Source organism: Sparus aurata, chromosome 21 (assembly GCF_900880675.1).
Source record: "Sparus aurata chromosome 21, fSpaAur1.1, whole genome shotgun sequence".
NCBI lineage: Eukaryota > Metazoa > Chordata > Actinopteri > Spariformes > Sparidae > Sparus > Sparus aurata.
In genome coordinates this window covers 1,028,173-1,038,211 of record NC_044207.1, presented here as the reverse complement: position 1 = coordinate 1,038,211, position 10,039 = coordinate 1,028,173, and positions in this window count along the sequence as shown.

Sequence of the window (10,039 nt, the reverse complement as noted above, 5' to 3'; positions counted from 1 at the left end):
GCAACACAAACAAAACAAATTATTGCTTGGGACTAGGGCTGCACGATTCTGGAAAAAATGTGAATCACGATTTTTTTGCTTAGAATTGAGATCACGATTCTCTGGCACGATTTTTTTCACAAAATGTTTATTGCACTGATGAACTTGAACCAAAAAAAAAAAAAACATTGTAGTATGAAAAAGCAATGTTTTTTTTTTGTTTTGTTAGTTCTATCATTGGATGATAAATGATTTTTACAAAAGTAAAAAAAAAAATTAGTCTCCAAGATGAGAGGGCATCCTCTAATACCTCATGTTGTACAGTGTTTATTGGGGCCGTAGCTTTGGCTAGGTGATATGTGATAGCTGCTGTGATTGGCTTTCTAAAACGGAGGCATAATATTCTTCCATTTCCAAAAGCCGCCTCTGAGGTGACGTGACGTGAAGCCCGAAGTTGGGCTGCAAACAGTTGACAACAAATTTGTCTTCAAAATAAGAGCTTTACATTGCACCCCATTGGAGTTTAGAACTGGGTTCTCAGCGGGGGGCTTTTAATTTGAAAGTAGCGACCGTTCCTAGCTTGTCGCTACAACAACCTAGCAGTCGAGGCGGAAATAAGTGTACCGTCCGAGGCAGCAAATCGGCGGACCAAAACAGACCCCCAATTTGCCGCCCTCTGTCTAAAACCGCGGACCTAGCCGTCAATAGGACGGGCAGATTGGCGGCTTGCTGCCTTGTCTAAAAACGGCTTCTCACACTCCTTCCAAACACTCAACTGCAGGTGGGCTTCCGCCACTGAATCACGTGTTGTAAAGACGCTTTACCACAGGTTGTGGGAGGAGGCAGCGGCCGTGCTGCGTTTGGGGGCGCTTCAAAAAATCCGGGAGGAAAATAGGAGCATTTGTTTGTGATTCGGCTCGAGATATAAAATGCTTCAGAATTGCTGTGTGTAGAAATGAGATCACGTGTATGTGTGAATCGAGATCGCGATTTTTTAACGATTTTTTGTGCAGCCCTACTATAAACTATGGTTAAGATAAGGACCGAATCAAAGAGTGGCGTCATGCAAGGTCTGCAAAAAAGATTTGCAGATTTGTGCAATGGGAGAGCCTGCGCTCTCCAGTCACAAGAAATGTAAGTAAGACTTTTTGAGTAACTTAGGCCAACACTGCACGTTAACACTTTATGTTAACCGCTAACGTTAGCTAAACCATAACACGCTAAATAATAATTAACACACCATTAATCACGTTAAGTGACCTCGTTAAGTTAGCGCCTGATTGTCCGTGTGTCGTTACACATGCAGACTGGTAGCAATAGAGAAGGATGGCTGAAGAGAAGGTCGAATTTGATGCACCAGAGCTGAAAGTGCCAGAGTCAGAAACTGACTGTTCAGTTTGTCTCTGTAACGTCACACCAGGCACTAACATACGTAAGAGCTTTAAGTGTGAAAAGGAAATGTTCACTTTTCTCCCATTTTTAGCCTACATTGTAAGGCCCTTTAGCTAATGTTTATGAAGTTTTTGTATGTTTTATCTGAATACAGACTGATGTGAAACAGATTGACGTTATGTCGCTGATATATTATAGTCAGTAGCCCAGCAGGACTAACCTGTTGAGGCAATGATAGCTTACCTTGTTATTGCTAGCCTGGACGGGGATCTTGCTCACAATTTTTCTAAAAGACGGAGAATCCACTGTTGAAAGTGGCAGCATATCTTCGACAACAAACTCTGCCACAGTCTCCTCCCTTTTTGAGGTTCAAGCATCGCAGAACGGGAGAATGTTTTTGCTGCTTGGTTTTTTCTCTGCTCTCATCCTCAGTTTGCTTTCTTTTGGTTACTAGCTTAATGTTAGTGTGGCACCGCTCTAGATGTTTCGTTAAATTACTTGTGTTGTTTCGCGAGGTAGAGAGATCTTTTGGTTTTGCACACAAAGTGCATGTAGCTATAATGTTCTTCACATCCTTGTCTCTGAGGAACTGAAAATAATGAGCGTATGTCCATCTTGCGAGTGTAGAGTCCAACTTGTCTGCTGCTGCAGTCGTCTTCTCCTCAATCAATAGTTCTCCAGCACTAACAGGAAGCTGTTGGCGAATTTGTATAAAAACAACACACCACTTAATTTCGGGTTTAAAATGCATTGTAACATGCGTTACTGGGATTTGTACCAAGTAAAATATTTTTTTTGTAATGCCTTACATTACTGCGTTACAGCAAAAAGTAATGCATTACAGTAATTGCATTACTTTTGTAATGCGTTACTCCCAACACTGCATTTTGAAACATACAAATTTATGTCAAAAAAGAAAATTACAGGGTGCTCTCAGGTCTCTCTTTGTCTCGGTGCGAGTGTGTCTGAAGAACGCCAAGTGGCTTCCATTTTTTTGGATAAAACTTTGTGTTCTCCTTTAATTTCTAAACTTTTTGCTATTATGAAACATAATTTTAGAAGTTTACAGCATAACACAGTATAATTGTGATAAAAAGTGAAAAAAAAAATAAAAATGAGTGTATATATTCCTGTAGATCATGTATTTTACCCCAGCGATATGGTGCTGGAAAAATTTGAAAATGACCCTTAAAAGTGCTTGAATTTGACCTTGAAAAATGTGTACGAACCCTGAAAGACGCAACTAGCTCAGTAGAGTTGACAATAATCCACTCAGAGCAATAATTTACTGCCACAATAGTCCATAATAATCTACAGTAGGCCTCATATGCATTAGGGTTGTTTAGCACACTTCACATTAGAGACCTACAAACTGAGGAAACACTAAAATTGATAAATTAATCATAAAAACAACCTAAAGTGAATCGGAACATGTAGGGGCGCTCCGCAGTGTGCGACCCAGCAACCTCTCAGTCGCTCTGTTGTTTTATTGTCTTTAAACTGTTGTAAGCGTGTGTTTTTACTCACCTTTTTAATAAGTGTGTGGAAGATTTGTCAGCACTCCAGTGCCGCGGATCATGGGTACTTCAGTGAAGCTTTTTGTACTTTTTTGCGTGTCATTGCTGCTGCTGGATTGTGCCAGCCACGCCGAAGGACATAGCAGCGGGAGAGCTGCTCTCAGCCGGGAGCTTCTCCTGTCCTTACAGACTTCTACAGCCGGCATGGTCCCAGAGAACATACCGATGGAGCTCCGAAGGCAGTTTAAGAAGTCAAGCCATCGGAAACGAGGACGAAGAGGCGGTGTACAAAGGAGATTCAAAACTCTTCGGCTTGACAATCGCCGCAAACTACCGCCACTTCCTTCTGTCTTGCTGTCAAACGTTCAGTCTAGTAGGAACAAAATAGACGAGCTGGAGACATACGCCAAGTTTAAACGGGAAGTTAAAGACACCTGCCTCCTTGCCTTCACCGAGACATGGCTCAGTGATAGGGATCAAGACTCGGACCTGACTCTAACTGGGTTTGGTAGCCCAATTCGCACGGACCGGTCACCGGAGATCACCGGCAAAAGTCGAGGTGGGGGAGTCTGCTTCTACGTTAACCAGAGGTACTGTAACACCGTGGTGATCAGAGAGAGGATATGCACCGCTGATGTGGAATTACTGTCTATTTCTCTCCGCCTCTTTTACCTGCCTCGCGAATTTCAACAACTCTTTTTTACCTTAGTGTACATTCACCCGCGAGCCAACGCGTCAGCTGTTTTCCAGCTGATCGGTGATGTCACAGACAAACTGGACTCTATTTGCCCTGACGCACCAAAGTTTGTCCTAGGAGATTTTAATCATTGTAATTTAAAAAAGTCCTTGAGGACATATGAACAGTATGTTACTTGTCCCACCACACATAGGAACACCGTACTGGATCTTTGCTATGGATCAGTCAGTGGGGCTTACAAATCCCAGCCTCTACCTCCCTTTGGTGCTTCTTACCACAGCAGCGTGTATCTACTGCCTGTATACAAGCCAGCCTTCAGACGTCTGGAGCAGGAGGAGAGAACAGTGAAAGTCTGGTCCGAGGATAACATCTCCTCCCTCCAGGCATGCTTTGAGTGTACAGTCTGGAACTGCTTTTATGATGTGTGTGATGATGTATTTGAACTCTCAGACACTATCTCATCATACATCACATTCTGTGTGGACTTGATAATTCCTACTAAAAAAGTGATCACCTACCCTAATAATAAGCCCTGGGTGACTAAAGAACTTAAAGGTGTGATCAACAAGAAGAAAAGAGTCTTCTATTCAGGTGACCTCCTGGAGAAAAAGGCAGTTTCTAAAGAAGTTAAGGAGAAAATAAGGAAGTCCAAAATAAAGTATAAGAATAAAATCGAAAGTCAGTATTGTAGGGGAGATCTTAGAGCCGCTTGGAGAGGAATAAAGTCTATGGCATCAATTAATCAGTCATCTTGTGAGACCAGGCAGCCCATCCGAGTAAATAGTGTGGATGATAGAAACTTGGCAAACTGTTTCAATTCGTATTTCTCCCGGTTTGAAAGGTCTGATTTTATGAATAATATTTCTATGCTGCGGGAATCTCTGTCCCCACAGAATGATATTGTGATATCCCAGGGAAATGTCACAAATCTCCTCAAGAGGGTAAATATACGTAAGGCTGCTGGCCCAGACTCCATCTGCGGTCGCACTCTGCGACACTGTGCTGACCAGCTCAGTGAAGTGTTCTCACTTCTGTTCCAGATGTGTGTGGAGAGTGGCCAGATACCGACTATGTGGAAGACATCCACCATAATTCCTGTTCCTAAAGCTTGTAATCCAAGAGAACTCAATGAATTCAGGCCAGTCGCTCTCATGTCTCTTGTGATGAAGGTTCTTGAGAAAATATTAAAGGATGAAATTGTCTCCCTTATAAATGGTAAACTTGATCCACTACAATTTGCATATCAGCCTGGGAAAGGTGTGGATGATGCCAAGATTTTTATCTTAGACAGGCTATATAAGCACCTTGAGAAACCCAGTTCACATGCTAGGCATTTATTCGCTGATTTTTCCTCAGCTTTTAATAAGATGCAGCCTCATATTTTAATTGAACGTCTTGCTTCTTACTTTGATCTACCTGATCAGATTTTATTGCTGCTCTTAAATTTCTTAACTGACAGAATTCAGCGAGTATTTGTGAATGGTTATATGTCTACCTCCATCACTTCCAACACAGGCTCTCCACAGGGCTGTGTCCTTTCTCCTTTGTTATTTATTATGTATACTGACAGCTGCAGGTCTTCCCAAGTGGACAGCCATCTTGTTAAATTTTTTTATTGATGACACGGCCCTACTGTCACTCCTCCAGGGGGCCCAATCAGACCATGGCTGTGCATTATCTTCATTTGTGGAATGGTGCGATGACAACTACCTGGACTTAAACGTAGCAAAAACCAAGGAGTTAATCATTGACTTTAGGAGGAACCCTCCTGATTCTGCTGCATGCACTATTCATGGAGGAAAGGTAGAAATTGTGGAGACATACAAGTATTTAGGTACAGTGTTTGACTCCAGACTCAAGTTTGACAAAAACACAGAGTCTATTGTTAAACGGGGCCAACAACGTATCCATCTACTGCGGAAGCTGAATTCTTTTAATGTTTCTAAGAGCATTTTATGTAACTTCTATCATTCTTTTATTGAAAGCTTGTTGACATTTTCTTTTATTTGTTGGTTTTATGGTTTATCTGTGAGGGAGAAGAACTGTCTCAGCAGCATTATCAAAGTCTGTTCCAAGATCATTGGAATTCAGCTAACAGACTTAAGCTCGATCTGGAAAAAACAAGTTATCCAGAAAGCCAGAAAGGTCATTAGTCATCCTGACCACATCCTCGGTCAGGAATTCTGTTTGATGCCCTCAGGGCGGCGTTAACCCCCCCCCCCCCCCCCCCGAGGAAGACAAACAGATTTGCAAATTCATTTATTCCTTCAGTCAGTCTATCAGTGTTATGGCATTCACATGTGAGATACATTTTATTTTAGCCCTCTCCTAAAGCAAACACTTAAGCTAACTAAAAAAAATCAGCATTTTACCTAGCCCCTCCAACCCACATAATGAAAAAAAAAAAACCCTTACCTTTATCCAACGAGCGTTTTTCTTCATCTAGTTTCTTCTTTTTGCTGCGCTAGAGGAATACGCTAGTTTGGACGCCATGCCGTGAATGACCTGAACTTACGGCTCGGCGCAGTTCCCCGCCCCCTCGTAGCAGTACTGGTCGTCATAGCAACGCGGCGTGGTAGACACCAGATATAACCAATCAGCGGGCCAGGTGTCAGGTCCTTTTCACATCTTTTCCTTCGGGTCATTCCTCAGGATTGCAGCTGACCTTGCAACTTGAGGGGGCCCCCTAGTGGCGCGGGGGCCCTATGCACCCGCATAGTCCGCTTATAGCAAGAAACGGCTCTGATATTTAGAGACAACAGAATGTGACAGCTTTGTCACAATAACAACTTCAAATTTTGATATTTTGTAATTGCTTCACTTCAAACGGCCACACAGTGGCACATTAATGGTCCAACTGGTTTATCAAGAGTAGATGAATAGCCTAAATGTTGTCTTACTGTAAATGATCATGTTTCGTTTTCCTTGTAATGTCACCATTAAATACATTTGAACGTTGTCTATCTGGTACATTATAGTAAGTCTTGCCCAATAACAATACAATACAATTACAACAGTTATTCATTATTATGATGACAACTGTGCTTATGTGCATAATTATATCACAGCTGAGGGGAATTTGCTACATTAACAAGTAAGCATAACTATAGACACATAAGATGATGCATTTTCTCATAGCAACATTTTTCACAATGAATGAAATACATTTCACTGAATGAATGAAATACAATAATCAGAACAAATGACTGAATCAGATGCCTGGTCCCGCTGCATCATCTCATCACACAGAATAGCTCAGGATAATTCTTTGTATTGTTAATGTGACGGGAACAGAAAGGGTTAATTAATAAGAGTTTATAATACAGATAACATTGGACACAGCAGTTAACCACTTCTCCATCATCACCACAAGCTGACAGAACTGAGCAGTTTATTGACGACAGCTTTCAGGGTTGTTGCGTTACATGAAGGATTTTATAGGTTTATTCATGTTGACTATCCCATAGGTGCGGCCACACGGCTGCTACTGATCTGAAAGTATTTGATATTTGAGTAGAAAAGAGGCAGAGGCCTTATGGATATGGAAATTCATCGAAACACACGTCATATACGTCAGCGTAGATGAGAGCCAATTAGGGCAAAGTCCTGACGTCATGAAGGTGGGTCTAGGGTCGCGCAGTACCTGGAGAGCAACTGCGCGAATGCTCTGCAGCAGCCTCGCTCCCGCGATAACTTAAGGTCATGTGATATCAGATGCGGAGCAAAAACCACTCCCATCCAGATCATCGTGGACACATTTTAACCAGCATGCATCACGATTTAGGCAGCGCTGCGCAGCGCTGCTGCTTGATCTTGAACTCGCCTAATAACACACAAATGCTTGATCAAGGGCCCAGCCAATTGCTAGAAGAAGAGCTTGAGCACTCCTGTCAGATAATGAACTGCGACTTTTTTTCGTTTGGTGTGAAATTAATGCAAAATTTTGCACCGGACTCAGTGTGCATGCTTTACATGCGGAACATTGCTGCATTACTGATACTCGATATTTCCTCTGCATCGATGAATTTGCTTGCATATTTAAATATAGCAAGACCTGACATTCACAAACTTGATTTTCTTATCAGAGTGAGGAACAACAGTAACACGGTTTTCTCTTCACAACGTGTTGCTGCCGTTCGCGCAATTTTTTTTCATACAAGAAGTCTGGTAATCTCATAAATATTACTGAGAGGCCGTCGCTACGTGATTGTCCAGTGACGACGTTGACTGATTGGCCAGTGACGACGTTGACTAGCTTGACGACGTTGCTTGACGACGTTGACTGATTGGCCAGTGAAGGCGCTACGTGATTGGCCAGTGACGACGTTGACTGATTGACCAGTGACAACGTTGAGGTGCTTGACGATGTTGACTGATTGGCTAGTGATGACGTTGACTTGCGCTGGTGATGCCAACTTGGTGTTTGACATTTGTTTGACTCGAGGCGCGCAGGCAGATATCGACCACACAATCTAAGGTAATGTAAAGTAAAACATATTATTTATTATTATTATTAGCACATACAGTGATGTGCATGACCCAATTGTTGAAAAATGCACGCTAAAGTGCCCTCCTGAGAGCCAAAAAAAGCGTGCCAAAGTGCCCTCTTGGTTGGCAAAACACACTAAACTGCCCCCTTTGCGGATTAAAACATGATAAACTGCCCTCTTGGGAGCCAAAACACGCGCTAAAGTGCCCTCTTGGGAGCCAAATTGCGCGCTAAAGTGCCCTCTTGAGAGCCAAAACGCACGCTAAAGTGCCCTCTTGGGAGCCAGAACGCGCGCTAAAGTGCCCTTCTTTTCGCCCCTGCCCTTCAAAAAGTCTGTGCACGCCATTGAGCACATATTAACACCACACTTACCTTTTTTGCTCTTACTGAATCGTCGCCAGTTTAACAAGATGCATCACAGTGGTAAAGAGCAGTGAGTACAAGAGATCAATGCATCCTTTTGTTTGGGGGAATGTGTCTGCGAGATGAAAGATGTACTTTATGTTTTCATGAATACGCTACCTGTGTATATTTCCTAGGAATCTTTCTGCTTTTGGGGCACCTGAGGCAGATAGTAAGTAAAAACATCTTGATATGACATCTTAAACTTCCAGATTGTATGGGATTATTTACAAAGAGTTGTTGAGAGCAGTGGAGGGATGTATGTTCATCATTAGTATATAAAAGAACACTCTCCCCTTATCAGGCAGCTTTTCATCCTTCCCTAATGTCAATACATTACATTCATTCATTTTGGCTAATCCAATCAACACAGTGACCCAACTTTTTTGTAACTCGGGTTTAATGTATTAGTTTAATAAAAGTATTCTTTTACATTTCAGTGAGAACAGAGCGGGACAAGTGTCATACTATCCACGAGAATGTGACTGACTATCCACTGTTAAAGGTCAGATTAATTCACAACACACATATTACATTATGTTAACAGGCTAGGTGTGATGTGACCTTGCTAACTTCTTCCTCCCCACACCCTTAGCATTAACTGTTGAAAAAGTGCTATTTCCTTTTCATATGGTTAGTGTAATTAATGGCTCAGCAACGGTATTGTTATATCATACAATATTCCAAGGGCTAGTTGCCATTGATGCAGAGGTAGAGTCAGATTTAAAATTGATGTTTCGATTAAGGTTAGGGCAATGGTGGTTACGTAGGCGTACTGCCATCGATGGTAACTAGCCCCCACTATCTTCTACGGGTGCTAATAATTTTGGACCTCACTAACCTATTCAAGTCATTGAGCCTTGTTTTAACAGGACCTATTACCAGAGGACTACCAACACCATGCGTGCTCCTATGAGCCTTTAGGAGGAACAAATTTAAGGGCAAGCCTATGCATACAGCTGGCTAGGGAGGAAGAGGTTCAGAGGTGGTTAAAGGACTTTGAGAAATCCTCAGGCTTGACCTGGAGGAAGTCCAAAACCTACCCTGACGCAGGGCGAGGCTCAAACAAGTATAGGGTTAGTAGTACACAGTCGACCCCCCACATCCCCTTAACGTTGTGTATACTGTTTGTAATAATAACTTGTATCACTTTTGCTTTTATGTTCTACTCATAAAATGACATTATTTGTCTAATTTTACTTTTACATCATCTGCAGGTGGACTTCAGATGTCAGCACAACACCTGGGGAAGTGCTGGCAAGATGACAAAAAACACCTCCTGTGCTGCCGCCATGTATTTAGTCCTGAAAAGGCAGTGCTTCACTAAAGGAAGAAAGTCAAGGTTAGTACTTGTCTTTGCTCCAATGATGGTTGGACTGTGGTCGCTGAATATGGTGTGTGCTGGAGTGGACTAATTAATATGCATCCACTTTATGGTAGGTCAGAAGATCCACATATCATGGCGGGATTCTTTTTCAAAATCAGCCTACGAAATGAACACAACCATCGGGTGTCATGTGCTGAAGCACTGAAAAACAGGGATGTTTGGCCGGACACATGTGA